Consider the following 16,903-nt stretch of genomic DNA (forward strand, 5'->3'; position numbering starts at 1 on the left):
GTATAGCCTACAGCAGCTTCTTAAACTGCCCTAAGTGATGGTAGACCCACAGCGTTTTGTACGCAAGGAGGGAAAATGAGAACTGCCCAGAGCCAAATAGAGCTTGTGATCTTGGAAAACCTCTTTGTGGGATAATATGGAAAGGAGGGAAGTGGGGGGCGGGGGAAGGCATCCAGAGTGAAATAGACTCTTCTTACTTCATTTGTGGCTATCTCTTTGCAATCAGCCAAGTTGTAGAGCCACAGCACCATCTAGTGAAGCTGAAAGAAACAAAGGATCTGCCTTATTTTGGCATTTGAGATTCCTGCGGGCTCTTTTGACAGCTCTGCATTTCCAGTGGGCTATGAAATATCTCCATTACATCAACGGAATTTTACCCTTTTGTTTTTTAAAAAGAAATTATTCATTTTAGCTTCTCTATAGAAGAGACAACAAACAATTCTCTATTTATAATCACCCAAAGTCATCACTGTTAACATAAACATTGGGGGCCTCTTCAAAAATAGAGAGGCGTGGGCAGGGAACCATCTGGCCAGTATGCTGCCTGCCAGGAGCTCTGTTCTGGCTGTAACAATATGTATTTGCAGGCCTGCTGTATCTACCATGGGGGAAACAACAATACCCTTCCCCCAAATCATGTGGGTCTAAGGTGGCTGGCAAAAGAGGCACCATCCCATGTCAAGCCAAGTTTGTCCCGTACCTGTTTCTTCAATTTTCTCAAGAGAAATACTCAGTGTGCCATAACTGAGTAAATCACTGGAGGGAGATTAATAACTCTTTAGTCTTTTTCCCATGGATGACAGAGCTAGAAGAGAGATCCATCACATCTGTTACTTGGTTAAATAAGAGCTGGTTCTAATAATTAGAAAAGGCATGCAGTGCAACACTCACGTGTCCACCTAATAGCGCAGAGGGGAAGTAACTTGCCTAGGGAGCAAGAGATTGCTGATTCGAATCCCCGCTAGTACGTTTCCAGAATATGGGAAATACCTATATCAGGCAGCAGCGATATAGGTTAATGCTGAAAGGCATCATCTCATTCTTTGTGGGAAATGGCAATGGTAAACCGTTCTTGTATTCTACCAAAGTAAACCACATGGCTTTGTGGTCATCAGGAGTTGACACTGACTCGACAGCACAACTTTACTTTTACAACATTCACAGAACTACATGTACCACCTTGGGATAAACAGATAAAATTACCTTTTTGAACATATCCCTCAATATATAATGCTAGCAGTAGAGAGAAAGAGTCTAACCTTCTCCTTGACATATTGGCTTTACATAGGGATGAGATTGCTAATGTGGGGTGCATGCACTTGCTTTATAATTCCAAGGTTGTGGAGCCCTGTGAAGTCTATATACCATTTTTAAACACATGGAATCACTTGCCATTTTTCTAGGGTAACTATTTTCTAAATATGCACATATAATCTTTGAGCCAGTAGCAGAGACTGCTCTTGTGTGGGTTTTGTGTTGTTTTTAGCCCATTGCTCCTTGGGGGAAGTGGAGTCCAACACAAGACATGCTACGCTAAACTTGATATGCCTGTTAAGGGACTTGCATAAGTGGGTAGATTATGCATAGTTCTCTGTGCAGGCTTTTAGCACTGAAAGTTACACTATGCTCCCTACAGTATCCTAAGTCTCTATATAAATCCATAGAGCACTCACTTCTGAAAGGTACTGTGTTCAGCCAGAACTTGGACAGGTCTATCTTGCCTTTCCCCCTTTTTTTGAAAGAGAGTAGTATACAGCACTGGATCACTGGAGTCAAAGTTTAACATGTACAATTTGTCTCTGCATTTCTCTTGCTCGGCTGGAATGTTCTCTGTGTGAAATGTTCCCTAATACTATGTCCACTCTAATTTTCAGTGGTCCAGAATGTTTTCCGTGTCACTTCAGAACCTCTACAGCATCCTAGAGTGATTCACTGAACTGTTTATCCAATGCTACCATGCTCTTACACAGCTTCCATCCACTTCAACAGAATGTTTTCAAGATAACTTTCCAGTAGACAGCATCCAAGGTTAAAATATACCTTAGAGAGAAGGTAGACCATGTTTCATTCCTATCCACTGAACTCTTTCAAAGCAGTCTGCAAAATACTTTGGAAGTCCCAAGACTCTATTATTTTATATATGAGAAGTGCCATATAAATAGCAGCAGCAATAATCTTTAGACCTTTACCCCAGAAAGTTGGATTCTGACCCAACCTGACAGTGGTATTGTTGGGGAGGAGTCATATCGACCCCTCACAACTGTCAGATTGTAAATCTGACAGTTACGCTGGATGTTTCCCCTCACTGCCTCCTTCTCCCCTCCTTTCCCTCAGGGAGACATGATAGAGGTCTATAAAATCATCCATGGTGTGGAGAAAGCGGAACATAACACACATAACACTAGAACCAGGGGTCATCCCATGAAATTGATTGCTGGGAAATTTAGGACCAGCAAACGGAAGTACATTTGCCACAAGATGTGGTGACAGTCAACAACCTGGAAGGCTTTAAGAGGGGTTTGGATAACTTCATGGAGGAGAGGCCTATCAATGGCTACTAGTCGGAGGGCTAAAGGCCACCTCCAGCCTCAAAGGCAGGATGCTTCTGAGTACCCTGCAACTGGTACTCAGAAGGAGAGAGGGCAGGAGAGAGGGCATGCCCTCAACTCCTGCCTGTGGCTTCCAGTGGCATCTGGTGGGACACTGTGTGAAATAGGATGCTGGACTAGATGGGCCTTAGGCCTGATCCAACAGGTCTGTTCTTATGTTATGTTCTTAAGTACTTTTCCACACAATGCATAATCCGCTTGTGGAATTCTCTGCCACAAAATGTGGTGACAGCCAGCAACATGGATGGCTTTAAGAGGGGTTTGGATAACTTCATGGAGGAGAGGTCTATTAATGGCTATAGGCCACCTCCAGCCTCAGAGGCAGGATGCCTCTGAATACCAGTTGCAAGGGAGTAACAGCAGGAGAGAGGGCATGCCCTCACCTCCTTCCTGTAGGCTCCTGGTGGCATCTGGTGGGTCACTGTGTGAAACAGGATGCAGGGCTAGATAGGCCTTGGGCCTGGTTCAGCAGGGCTGTTCTTATGGATGAGCACAGGTTCAGACATATAAACTAACCACAATTAGACAAAATAAAACATTGTTCCACATGCTCTCTGAACATGCCCAGTAAGATACTTTGTGGTAAGTTGCTCTTTTCTATTTTCTTTTAATAAAAACAAAAACAACTGCGTCCACCAGTGTCAGGAAGAGCTACTTTTGTGGGGAAGATATTCAGAATTACACCCCCAGTCTAAAGAATGACATTATTCTGGTGATGTATAGAATACCCTGATGGGCTCTGTGGGGAGAGCTGGGCTCCCTTAGCCCACTTTCCTGCGGTCGTGAGAACAGCCTCAGTGTTTTCAGGACACAGAGTGTATTTTAAACTGTAATTATTCTGAAACAATTTTTGCAACTAAAAACAACCCCACAGACACAGAGCCAGGAGTCCAAACACTGCTCCCTTTGCAGACACCAGTTTCTCCTCTGCTGCATCCTGGAGCCACATGATGATTCTAAATAGCACAGGCACTGATGCATGTGACTCTAGTCTGGAGAGTCTGGCACGTGCGATTTTGTGTAAAAGGAAGGATTCTATGTAAAAATAATGTTGAATTCGAGAGGATCCATTTACATTTTTACTAGATTTGACGTCTACCAAGCACTATCATTCAACAGCGAGTTAGAAACTAGACAATTCTGTGTGTATCAGGTCCAAGTTTTCAATTGTTCAAAGAGGTAGAGAAGTTCCAAAGTATCTTAGCCTGCAGTTTTATATCTACTTACATGAGAGTAAATCCTATTGTATGCAATGAGACATATTACTGAGTAGATACATATACAATCCTGATTTTATTCTCTGAGAATGGGAGAAATCTCCCCTCTCCCACCTCTCCCTCTCTCTCTCTCTCTCTCCCTGATCTGGCTCATCAGCAGCTTCCTGCTGTCAGTGCTACTCCTGATGCCCAATCAGGATGAGGAATACAAGGCAGTGTAATTTCTGGATGTGTTAGATTTTTAAAAATTCTCGTTTTAATAGCTGGTCTTACTTGTCTTTGTTTTTGTGAACAGCCTGGAGCTCTGGAGTCTGGCAGTATATAAATCAAATAAAGAAATAAACAGCGCGAAGGGAAGCGGTTCATCCGTTGCATCGGCCATTTTGCTGGCTGGCAAGAAGCCATGCTACCATTGTCACTCTTCATCGCCTTCCTCCTGCACTTGCTCAGCAGCAACATCTGCCAATGAGCATGCGCTGTCACTGCATTGCTCTGGCCTTCCTCTCCTTCTGGGCCAATTGAAATGAGAGGAGAGAGAGCAGTGAGGTAACCCGATGCACTTAATTTTGAATGGAGTGCGGGAGGGGGAAAGAAGAGAAACAAGCAGCAAGGTGAGGTAGCACCACAAGAGGGGAGGAATTTAACTCTCATCTCAATGCAAGCCAAGTCCTGGTGAACATCTGCCACCCATCAATGGGAAGATGCCCTCTTTGCCTCGCCCTCATCCTGCCCCATTTTCAATTATTTGAGATTCTCTATGTGATGTTAATTTTTAGAAATGCTTGTACATTATTATTAGTTGTTGCAGATCTTTGTATGGATCTCTGAGGGATTGACATTTTGTATACAAGCCATGGTACAGCTTGTTATCTAACTGCCTTTATCTGCTGTTTTGTTTTGCTTTTGCATCTGTTTAATGAATCCTTTTTCTACTTTAGGAAGTAAACTGTTCTGTCTCTATTTTCACTTGGTTTCTTCTTCTTCTTCTTCTAAGTTTGTCTTTTGTATTTGTTGTACATAGTTAAAAACAACTAAAATAAAAAGGTTTAACATACTGGCTAACATCCAGACTAACAAGTGCTCATGCTGTGACACTGTGTACATGCTGCAGCAGAATGGTGACTTTTGTCAATCCCCACCTTCCCTCCAAAATTCATCATGCGCTCCTATAATATGTCCTTGAGGGTTATACAGCCCTCAGGGACATATTTGCAGGAGTCACCGCTGGCTTCAGAGGGAAGGGGGGTTTGACAAAAATCACCTCTTGTTTGTAGCACATGCAGCATTAACACCACAAGTACTTCCTTAGTCTGGATGCAGGCCGGTGTGTGTGTGTGTGTGTGTGTGTGTGTGTGTGTGTGTGTGTGTGTAGCCAAAAAGCAAAGATGCCAACTGACCAGAAAAATGCTGTGTGCTTGTGCAGTTAGCAGCAGCTTAATGTGCAAAAATTAGCAGGTGAAGCTTTTCACAGCATGAAGAGAAGCATTGTTTGTTTTGTTTGTTTGTGTGTGTGTTCGATTTCTAGACCGCACTTACATAATAGCTCAGGGCGGTTCTACAGTGGCCAGTAGCTGGCAATCCTACTCTGTTCCAAGTTGGAAGAATATGTTCTGGAAGTCTTAGGTATTTTATTTTAAAAATATTAATGCCAGGTCCTCTGCAGTATTTGTAGTCTTCTCTTCACTTGAGGAAAGATCTGTGGCAGATGAACTATAAAAGGCACAGATGCTTCCTAGAGCTCTACCAACCACATGACTGATGGTCTGTGATGCCTGTCATCCATCTTCATCATTCACCTGAGATCAGCAGGGCAGAGATGTTGCAGTTGGAAGGTCATTTAGTGCAATTTGGAAGGGAAAAGGGAGATGCTATGACAGATAGTTATGAGAAATCAGCAAATCTGACAAAGGCTTTTATTGGGCCAAGCAATGCAATTAAATCTGAAAGCAAGAACATGGGGAAGATGAATAGGCCCGTGATCTTTCTTTAAGCAGCCCCATGTCCATTTGGAAGAAAGGAACAATTTAATACCACAGTCAAGCAAGTTATTTTAGATTTGGTACTAGCTTCATTACATTGGAGAGTTCATAATATTCTCAGGCTGGGAACACGTTTTGTACGGAGGTATTCAGGTCAGAACCCAATTCAAAACCAACTCCCCTAAATTGCCTTCAGTCTCACAGAGGCACCTAGTCATTGCAATGAGCCTCCACTTTGAATCTATGGTATATAGCTATGATTTACCAAATTTCATACAAACTGGAATCCAGACCAAATCACCTAAATCCAGCTTGAATAATGTATTTGCAGGGCTTACAGAATCTGTAGGGAAAATGTGGGGGGTTCTACCATATCCTCGGATATCTATACTCCTCAGTCGGTCTGTGCAAGGGTATGTAGACACTGATGTATGCAGACAAAAACATGAGCAGGAAGCAGTTTCCAAAAGACCCTGTGCCATACAGGCTGTGAGGCACGTGTTTTCTCCTCCCTACCTCCTGGATAATTCCTTAGAAATGCCTCAATAATCCTTATGAAGACTGCAGTCTGTTCCAATGACTCTGGATACAGATCCGTGCCAATAGCCTTCTTATTGCGCATTAGAATACAGCACTCTGAACAATCTGAGTTTAATGTGGAGACTTGTAGAAATACATTCCCCTCATTTTTGCCATCTCCTCTAAAGGAAAAGCTTCAACAAGAGCTTTTAGCATAATTAAAGAGTGAATATAACAAGATTCCACAGCTCTAAAGAGAGGCAAGCCTCATTATGGACACAAACTCAACAACTCTGACCTCTTCTAGCTCAGTTTTCCAGTTTCTTGAGCTGGTTGTTCAGCAGGCCTCTCCCTCTGATTTCCAGTTTCATTAGAGCAAAGCACAAGACAGCATGAGTGACCATGGGCCAAACGGATTTCTTGCCCACCTTTATGTAGTCTCCGAGGAGAAATTAAAGGTTTGGAATTGGTTTAGTTTTAATTATCTCCCATTTTCTGGCGGCCATTGGGAAGGAAGATTATGTTGTTAAAGTATCTGAACTTACCTAGGTATATTACTTGAAACCTCCACTATGGTGAGTTTTGAGAAAATCTGCTCTAGTTAATGCAGTTATTTAATATCACTGTATATGAAATTCCGATGTTTACACAAATCAGACCAGCACTACCCAATCTAAGCCATGTCATAAACAGTACCACTGATGGCTGTATTGTGCAAATTAGGTCAACATTTTTAGTGCCATGAGCAGAGTAGTTTTGAACAAGAGAATTGAGTTATAAACGAAACCTGCCACTTACAATCAATACAGGTCTCCGCCTCAAGCTAGATGGAATGACAGGTGACAGATTTGCCTGCTGCATTGAGTGAAATATTAGATAATCCAGAGAATGCCAGGCTACATCTGGTAGGGGAAATGTGTGTGTGTGGGGGGGGGGAATGTTGTCATAAAATGGAATATTGATGATTGAATTCTGGTGCCCAAAGGTAATCAATGGGGATTCCACCCCCACCACACACATTTCAGATTTGCTATTCAGCATCAGCTAGTAGAAGGTCACAAACAGGGGATCTGAGGAACATTAGGCAGGTTTGCCACTACTCAGCCCTGACCAAAGGAGGAAACTGTAAAGAGGCTTGCCAAACTAGCTGCTGAAGCCTCCTTTCCCCATCGGCCAAATCAGGTCAGATTATGCTCCTTGCCTCCCATTACAGCTTCCAGGACAGGTATATTTACTTGTTTGTTTAAATATGGATTCTGCTTTTCAGCCAAGATTGGCTTTCAAAGCAACCTACAGTTAAAAACCCCACCAAAAGTACAATATATTAGGGAGGGAGGGAAGTGTTTAAAACAGTTTCTTCTGGGCATGGCATCTGACATCATTGTCCAAATTCCAGGCTCTTCCTTCTAGAGGGAGAGGCAGGGAGAACTGCAGACAGACTCAGAGGTTGGCTGAAGGGAGAGATGTCAACCCACAGAAATAGCCTTTCCAATGATCTTCAGCGTGTTCCGTTCCCTCACAGTTGTGCCAAGCGTTTGAGGACTATGCTGCAGAAGAGTGTTTTATAATTGCTGGTCACAGACCAAAATAAAACTGAACTGAACAGCATTTTATAAATGAATATTACTAATACCAATACATATATACCCCTGCTAAATGGGCAAAGAGGCACCTTTTACCGTGGTGATTCTCCTTATTTAGCAGGGGGAGAGTAACTGACCCTATTCACCCCCAGCACAGTACTTCCAGTGACCGTTGCTGGTGTGTGGGTGTGTGTCTTAAGTTTCTTTTTAGAATGTGAGCCCTTTGGGGACAGGGAGCCATCTTATTTGCTTGTTATTTCTCTTTGTAAACTGCCCTGAGCCATTTTTGGAAGGGCGGTATAGAAATTGAATTTATTATTATTATTATTATTATTATTATTATTATTATTATTATTATTAATGTTCTGTCTACCTAAGAAGATAGCTCATTATCACACCCAAAGACTTGCAACAATGGGTTGGTGGGACAAAAGGCTACCTGCACAATTTATTAGTTAAACACACACAGAACAACAACACAAGTCTAGTAGTACATCAGCTTAGCACACAAAAAAAATAATTGTTCACTCTGTGCTATTCAGAGGCTACTACCCCATGAGTTGAAATCAAGACAGGGAGGTCTGCTTAGTGTGTTTGGAAGGAAGTATTATCTTACTCCCAAGTAATTATGCAGTGGTTCAGGGAGTGATTTTTTAGGACCATGGTGAGGTAGGGATGGGATAAATACCACCAATTATTCATTATTTACAACTATAATAATGATTGCATCCAATATGTGGAGGAAAACAGATCAGAGATGTTCAAGAGGTTCTGGCTATCTCAGTCTGAATCTGTGAGTATTCCAAGCCTTGAGGAGGTTTTCAAGGGTTTGAAACACACACGAAAAGCCCAATTTAGCTGACATCACCTTTTTGTCCCCCCTTCCCCATGCAAAACAAACAAAAAACCCTTACCTTTGACAAGCCCTATGACCCCCCAGCTGCAAATGATGTGGGACCTCGCCTCAATGACAAATGCCACAGGACCTCTCCAGTCTGAAAGGGAGCACTTCACCGCATCCCATTCACCAATATAAGAAGTTTTTGGCTTGTAGAAAGAGAAGGATGTAAGAGGGTGTGGAGGCGGGGGTAGGGTGCAGTTCCCAGTTTGAAGGGGATTGGACCCAACTCAGATTGGGGCTGGCCTGTTTGAGCAGAAGGAAATCACAACTGAACTTCCCCTTCTCAAGTAGAAACATAGGAAGCTGCCTTCCTAAGCTGCCACAGGAAGTCAGACCATTGGTCCATCAAGCCCAGTGTACTGTCTTCACTGACTGGCAGTGACTCTCCAAGGTTTCAGGCAGTAATCTATCCCGGCCCTAGCTGGAGATGCCAGGGATTGAGCCTCGGACTTTCTGAATGCAAAGCAGATATCCTACCATGGAACTACAGTCCCATCCCTAGATCAGACCCACTGAGTATGTATCAATTACTACAGTCACAATAATTTGTCAGTGGTTGGGATTGGAAAGCAACTAGCATCTTTAGAATCTCCCACCCTATATCCTTGTTACAATATCTTGGTCATGGAGCCTCCTCTGAAATCAGTGCAACACTGGAAACTTAATTCTTCAGATTCAAAATGCTCTTTTGGGGCAGCTGAAAGTAACTTCGCATATAATTCTTTATACATGCAGAGATTTATATTCCATCTTTTCAGTTCAACTGCAAGGTTAAGCACACAACACCAAGGCAAAATGACCAACAATCACAAACAATATAGAAAATGTAGCAGCTATTTTTTTTTAACCCAGTAAGGAACCAATTACAAAACAAAAGCACCACCGAACAAAGGATACATCAAAGACTTGTCGGAAAAGAGAAGTTTTCACTTGGCAGTGAATACTATCTCCTGGCATGTATTTGCATACATCTCCAAATCCCTTCCATCACATTCACAGGTAGAGTATTTCAGATATGTCCAAATAAACTCACCACAATCTGCCTCTTGGGGATCATTATCTAGATAATTGAGATTAAATTTTTTTGTCTAATCCACAACGCTTTACAGCTGAGCCTATTATACCAACCCCTGGGTAACAAACCTGTAACGTTGCCGAGATATGTCTCCATGCACAACTAAAACTCCACTGGAGATCAATAGGCAGTCATCTTCCAATGAGAGGAAATAATTAGCACATTAGGCAGGATAGATAACAAACAGGAATTTGCTCCTGTACTTGACATTTCAAACTGCCTCTATTTTCCTTCTCCCTCTGTCAAAAACTTTCATTTAAAAAACAAAAATCCAAAGAGGCTTGACACAACTCCAGCACACCAAGATATGTTACACAATAAATTGTGTACAATGCACACAATTGTTCATCTCAACAATGCAGATCTGCAAGGGTGGCTATGAATCTTGCCAGGTTGGAGGTGAAAAAAATAGGATATACATGATCTTCTAAATAAATAAATTCATGCTTGTCAGAGACGTCTTAGAACTACCAAACTACAATTCCCAGGACTCTTTGGGACGGTAAGTAATTAAGAAGCAATCTAAATGTTTAGTGTAGAAGTTAGAGCCGTAGGAAAACAAAATAGGTTTGAGGAAGAATATTCTTCTTAAACAGTGTCCCCCAGATTCTCTCTGCAAACATCTTACTCAAAAGGTTTGGAAACAAACTCTTTTCTGATTTTAATCCTTGTTATTTGGAAGGCTAATTCACAATCCCTAAAGCCTAAATAAAATAATGTGTCAAGGGGACTTGTTTCTAGACAAACTCTGAGTCTGCAGCCCAGCCAGGTCCTTGGCAGCTGCTGAAAGGTTCTTCTGTATTTGCTGAGAGAAACTAAAAAGCTCATTAGAATTTTTGAACATTGACACTGCATAAAAGTAGGCTACCATAAACTCCGCTGCGGAGAAAGTGTAGTGCTGAAGCTCAGCAGTCACTTGGAGCAAGGGAACACTTTTAATACGGTTCCCAGGATACATAAAATCCAAAGCATCTTCCCTTCTCCTCCTCTAATCCAGGCAGGAACAGAGAGCAACCGCAAACAGTGTTCCCTCTAAGGTGTGTGCGTGCGCTCACACGTTTTTTGATGTCCACTCAGTTAATTTTAGCTCCTGCTCAGGTTTAATCAGGAAGGTCCCATTCTGAATGCAGGTGCGCGCACACTGCCTTGATACTGCCACCCAGAACAAAACCCATTCCGCACCCAGATGAAAAAAAACCTAGAGAGAATAATGATAGCAAAGGGTGCTCAGTGAAGGAGGAGGATTAGTAGATCCTGAGAATAGACAGGCTGCTTCAGCTACATGGGTTGGTAGAATCAGGGACACAGTGAAGAAAAACCATGAGCAGCCAAACAGGACTTCAGTGGGGGACGTGTCCTACTATGTTGAGGCATTATTCACAGAACTTGAATTAAGTCTCTTTCAAGTAAACTGGATATCTCCGATAAGTTTTATAAACAGCCTTGAAGACAGCTGGGTAAAAATTTAACTGCTAACAGGTTTATTCACACGCAGCTAATGAAGCACGTTCAGATTTATTTCCTGAATGCCAGAACCTTTCCATGCTTATTGCTTTCAGTATCAATAAGTAATAAGTCAAGCACATTAGAAATGAATGGGTGGTAATTAAACACCAGCAATAAAAAGGCCTCTTACAAAGTAAATCAAGCTGAATGCACTGGCAATGAAATCACAGAGGTCACCAAAGCTCAGGGACAATGTAATTGCTCCAGATAGCAACAGGCAAGGGTATGAACATGCATCTTCTGAGTTTGGACCCTGTCATGGTAAGCGGAATGAGGTCTCATGAGCTGGCTGGGAGGACTTCCAGCCCAGTATGGGTCAGTGGTGACGCTTCTGAGTTGGTAATAACATGCAAGGATGATAAGGACTGCAAATTCAAATAACTTAAATGCTCTTGGGTATTGAAAAACAAATGTGTTTCCACTATCCTCACTTAGGGATGCTACCAGATTTAACTCCAATCAGATTCCAGGCTCAATTCTCAAGTTCCAGCTGAGGCAGATCAAATTATGATAAGTGTTGAGCCTGGCGTGGCAACAGCAAATGAAGGAAGACCTAGTGTCCCTAGGAAACAAAGGTCTCATCTAGCATGCTCTAAGCAGGGCTGCTCAACTTCCCCTCCACAGCTGTTTTTGGACTACAGCTCCCATAATCCCCAGACACAGCAGTCAATAGCCAAGGATTCTGGGAATTGTAGGCCAACATCTGCAGGAGGGACCAAGTTGAGCAGCCCTGCGTCTAAGCTCTCTGAAGCAGTACAGGATAAACAATGTCATTGATCTTGTGTCACACCAGAGACCTCCAAAGTCATCCAGACTTGTATGCTGTAGTCCAGGAAGGGAGGCCTCGTGATGTCCCTAGTTTTTGCCAGGCTTCTCTGCATAGGGCTAAAGTTCTTTACTGCAGAATGGATCTGGTGCCACTCTGAAATTGTGTTTTCCAGAGCCCATTTGTGTTCTGCATCTGAACAGGCATTGATGGTGAACTGCAACCAATTTGTTTTGGGGTCTTCTAAAACAGTACATAGCAGAAATAAGAGGTTCTGCTCATTCCTATCCATATGTACTGCACAAGCAAAATTGTGTTAATAACACATTGTGTGTAAGGATTTCTTTCCAATAGTGTTATTTCAATATAGCAGCAGTCACATCAAGTAAGTTCTGGTAAATATCCAGATCTTTCATTCCTTTGTCTCCCAGATGCTAATCTACCCCACTAGGTTGTTGTCTAGTAATATAAATTACAGAATTAATAACTACTACAACTTTGACAAATGCTGCCAAATCCTGTGTAAACAACAATAGTTTTCTACTTGCTACTGCACCCAAATATTTTGTACACAGTACTGTTAGTAGCCTGGGCAATTGCTATGTATACCATTGAGGAATCCAGGCCTCATGCAAACATTACCTTTGCAGCATGATTACAGCTCCCTTCCGATCAGTTCTGCCATCCTATCAGTAAAAATGCTGCTTTACATGCATTGTCCAAATCATGCAGGAACATCTCACAACAATGGCATCTGCCCCAACAGGAGGCACTGGCAGTGACATAGGAAATACATTTGGGCAACCCACATGACGGGCAACCCACGTGATGTGGAACTTCAGATTTTACCAGTGCACTGTGAGAATTGACTAATGGAAGGGCAGTAATCATGTTGCACAGTTAACATTGAACTAGTCCAAAATATCCTTGAGAAAGAAATCCCGCCAACAACTGTATGTGAACACACACACAAAAGACAGGCACAATTTATATTTCCCATTGGCTAAATGAAAAACCTGTTTTAACAATGCCAATCAATACTGTATTACAACCTATAATTCGAATATATGCACAGACAATTACAATGAAGCAAACCAATCAATACTCAACAGGCAGACTGAATAACCATTTCATCAGGAATCTGTTTTAAAAGAAAACTCTTTGCACTAGACACTCCTGTAAGTGACTGGTCTGTTGCAGGCAAAGGGCTCCCAGGCACTGGTACAACAATTTCTTTTTGTAGTACTCCCCTTGGTCTCAACCCTTAACCAATTGCAAGGCAGACTGTATATCAAGCTGTGATATAACTGCTATTTCAAAGAAGTGTTATATAGATATGTATATTATTTGCATAACTGAGGAATGAAGAACACATACTGGGCCAACAGTGAAACTAAGTATAACAGAAACATCCATAGGACTAATACAGTATATACCTCTGTCTTTGTTTATTACATTTCTTTGCTGCCACACACAAATGTCTCACGGCAGTTAGAACCACGCTTAACCAAATATTAACTATGACAGTTAGAACCAACAGAACCACAGTTAACCAAATAATAAAAACAGCTAAAAAAGATTTAAACAACAACAACGCTAGCACCAACTGGTATAAGCCTTGATTAAATCAATTAGTCTTAAGAGCTCTTTTAAAGGCTATCAGAGATGGCGAAGCTCTTACATCCACAGGGAGTTCATTCCAGGGTCTTGCAGTGGCTGTTGTAAAGGCCAGCCCTGAATCATCACCAGACAAGCTGGCGGACCTCTCCCAAAGATCTTAATAAGCGGCGAGGATCCTGAAGCAGAAGGCACTCTTTATAGCACTTTATAGTTCCCTGGCAGAGTATGGTCAGCCAGTATGCCAGTGCTTTTGAAAAAGAAAGTAATATGGTCTCTTTGGGTTGCCCAAGAGACCAACCTGGCTGCCACGTTTTATTCCAGCTGCAGTTTCTGAACTGTATCAAAAGACAGCCCCACAGAGTGCATTGCCGTAGTGAAGCCTGGATGTTACCACCACATGTACCACTGTTTTTAAGTCATCCTCCTCCAAAAATGACCATAGTTGGTATATTGGCCTAAGCTGATAAAAAGTACCCCTGCACTAACTTGAGAAACTAGAGAGAGAATCTCTGCATTAACCTGAGAAACTAGAGAGAGGCCAGAGCCAAGAAGTATTCCCAGACTGTGTACTTGTTCCTTCTGGGAAGAGTGTAACCCCAGTAATGGCGTGAACCTACACCAAGGCAGTTTGTGGCCCGAGATGAATCTGGGACTGCTATCTTCATGTGGGCTCACACAATCATGCTAATGTCAGTAACCAACATTAAAACTAGATTCAAATGATTGTGTGAACCCAATCAAAGGTGTTTATTAAGGGTCAACTTATGGTTCTACCAATTAAGGTTTAACTTAAAATAAACCCAAGCTATTCTCATAAGATTTTACCCATTCTGGACAGGTCTGTAGGGTTGGACTGTCTAATCCATAAGGATCCATTCCTAAACAGAGTTTCCTACCATATTGTGGCCCATAACAATATTTCCATATTGTTTCCTACCATATCATGGCCCATATCTCATGGGCCATGATGCATGTTAGCACCTTGATGAAACGCAATAACCTGGGTGTAAAAACAGTGGATTCAAGATCTACAAAAGAAGGACATTCTCCTGGCCAGCCACTCTCCCACAATGGATTCACAGAGCATTTTCTCTATGCTCAAACAATGCATACACCTCTCCCAGTATCTAGAGCTCAAGAGATTTCAGGACAACAAGGAACTTAAGTAACATGATTGGAAAGGCTGCATTATTGGGGAAAACGTGGCATAGTACCAATACACAAAAAGCTGCTATTGCATAGTCCAGCTCTACACAAAGGTTTGAAAACATAACAGATGACACAGCACGTACCTTCTGCAGATCCTGGATAGATGGGTTGACATTTGGCAGGGAACAGCATGACTTACCTTTCTCGCTCCTTTTTGGAGATATCCTCCCTACAATGATTTCTGAAGCACCAATAGAAACACACCAGGTGGCATTTCAGATCCTATTTCCTTGCATGAGTGAGGGCTACTTTGGACATTGTTTTTTTCCTTTAGATATAATCTTTTTTTTGTGAACATTGTATCAAGAGGGCTATTACAAATGGCTTCAGGTGGGCTCAGACATTTTCTTTTTCCTTTACAGTTTTTCTGCACTGTCTTTGTAACAAGCATGCTTGCAGTCTTCCACTGTATGGCACACGTCTTCCACTGCACATCTTAAATATTGGCAGCAGCCTCAGAGTCACCTTCACCCACATCAATCTTCTCTCCAATTGCCCTACATGGCTTGCCACCCTGCCCCTCCTGAACAATAAGGGATCTCCAATTAGGGGCTCACAAACTGGCCTGTCGACACTTTGAAGCCTGCCTGAATTAATTAGTGCCAAAATAACACGGGGTGCCATGCTGCCTAGGACCCATTATGCCCAATTCATTAGGAACCAGGAAGAACCCCAAGCCACTAATGCCTTCCGAGCTCTCCACAGCACTTACTCAAATGCAGCTTTGCAGGTCTAGGGTTGCGTTTCCTATATGCTGCTGCTGAGCTTTCTTAAGAGCTGTGACATGAATGACAAAAGTAGTGTGCCTGTGAAAAGGCATCCGGTGACTGATAAGTACTGGACAAGAAGCCATTAAGTGGGCATGCTGAAGAATGTTAAGGGCAAGAGGACAGAGTCAGCAAAGGCATCTATGTCCAGGCAAATCTCTGGGTGTATTTACCATTTCCATGACAGAGCTCTGACCCAGTATTTAGCTGTGCTCACTGATGCACATCTGGCTCCCATCCATTGCATTTGTTCTGGGTTTTTGTAAATAGCCTAACAGTCCATCTGTGCACACAGCAATTCACATTGTGCAGTTTTTCCTGGACTGCAGAGTTGTCAGCAAGCTTCAATCCTCTCTTATGGGGGGTGGGGACAGGGACACGCTAGTATATAGAAAAAGAGCATCTCAGAGAGCAAGGTTTAAAGCCCAAAGTCTTCCTGCTGTGCCATATGTGCAGGGGAAGAGGTGTGTGTGTGTGTGTGTGTGTGTGTGTGTGTGTGTGTGTGTGTGTGCACCTGCATGCGTAAATGTATGTCAGCAATTTCTCACATTAATTTGTGACATGAGCCCTATTCAGACATTATGCTGCACAAGTGTACAGATGTCTGTACAGTCGTACATGCTTTCGTGTGAATGACTATACCTGCATTCGCTATAAAAGTGAACCTAGATGCAGGCCCATCTAGTACAGACAGGAATACATACTGTCGTAACTGCGTTCAACATAATGTGTGAACAACTATAACTGTGTGCAGATCTGTACACTTACTGTATGAGTGTTGAACGTAACATGGCTATGGTAAACGTATCTAACGTGGGTGTGTTTCCCCGCCTATTTTCGTTTGAAAGCCAAAGCTCTCCCTGGCATCGTAAATAATGCTAAAACTCACCAAATGAATAATCAGTCAAATCAAACATTCACCATGCTGTGAAACAAGCCCTTACTTTTGTGAGGTGGGTGCTACATTTTTGAAGGCAAGCAAGGGGTTACCAACCTAGTGTTTTCTGCAAAGGTGTAGAGCAGTAGCAGGAGAGAGAGCAGGTTATTAACCATTTTATTTCCTGCAGCTTTTTCTTTGCAACTCCTGCCTCCCACCTGCTTTATGTGCTTGATCCACAAATAACCCAGAACCTCAGCTTGGGGAAAGCTGGT

At 42.5% G+C, this 16,903-nt stretch overlaps 1 protein-coding gene and 1 long non-coding RNA gene across 47 annotated transcripts in view; one reads left to right on the forward strand and one right to left on the reverse strand.

Annotated features, from left to right (window-relative positions):
- Positions 1–4,792, forward strand: part of LOC128323009 (uncharacterized) — a 44,967-nt gene extending 40,175 nt beyond the window's left edge. The window contains exons 3-4 of the long non-coding RNA XR_008306143.1: positions 1,875–2,052; positions 4,122–4,792. This is a non-coding gene — a long non-coding RNA (uncharacterized LOC128323009). The remainder of the gene's footprint in view (positions 1–1,874; positions 2,053–4,121) is intronic.
- NRXN3 (neurexin 3) overlaps positions 1–16,903 on the reverse strand; it is a 1,829,497-nt gene that overhangs the window by 940,808 nt on the left and 871,786 nt on the right. The window lies entirely within an intron of this gene.

Source organism: Hemicordylus capensis, chromosome 1 (genome assembly GCF_027244095.1).
Source record: "Hemicordylus capensis ecotype Gifberg chromosome 1, rHemCap1.1.pri, whole genome shotgun sequence".
NCBI lineage: Eukaryota > Metazoa > Chordata > Lepidosauria > Squamata > Cordylidae > Hemicordylus > Hemicordylus capensis.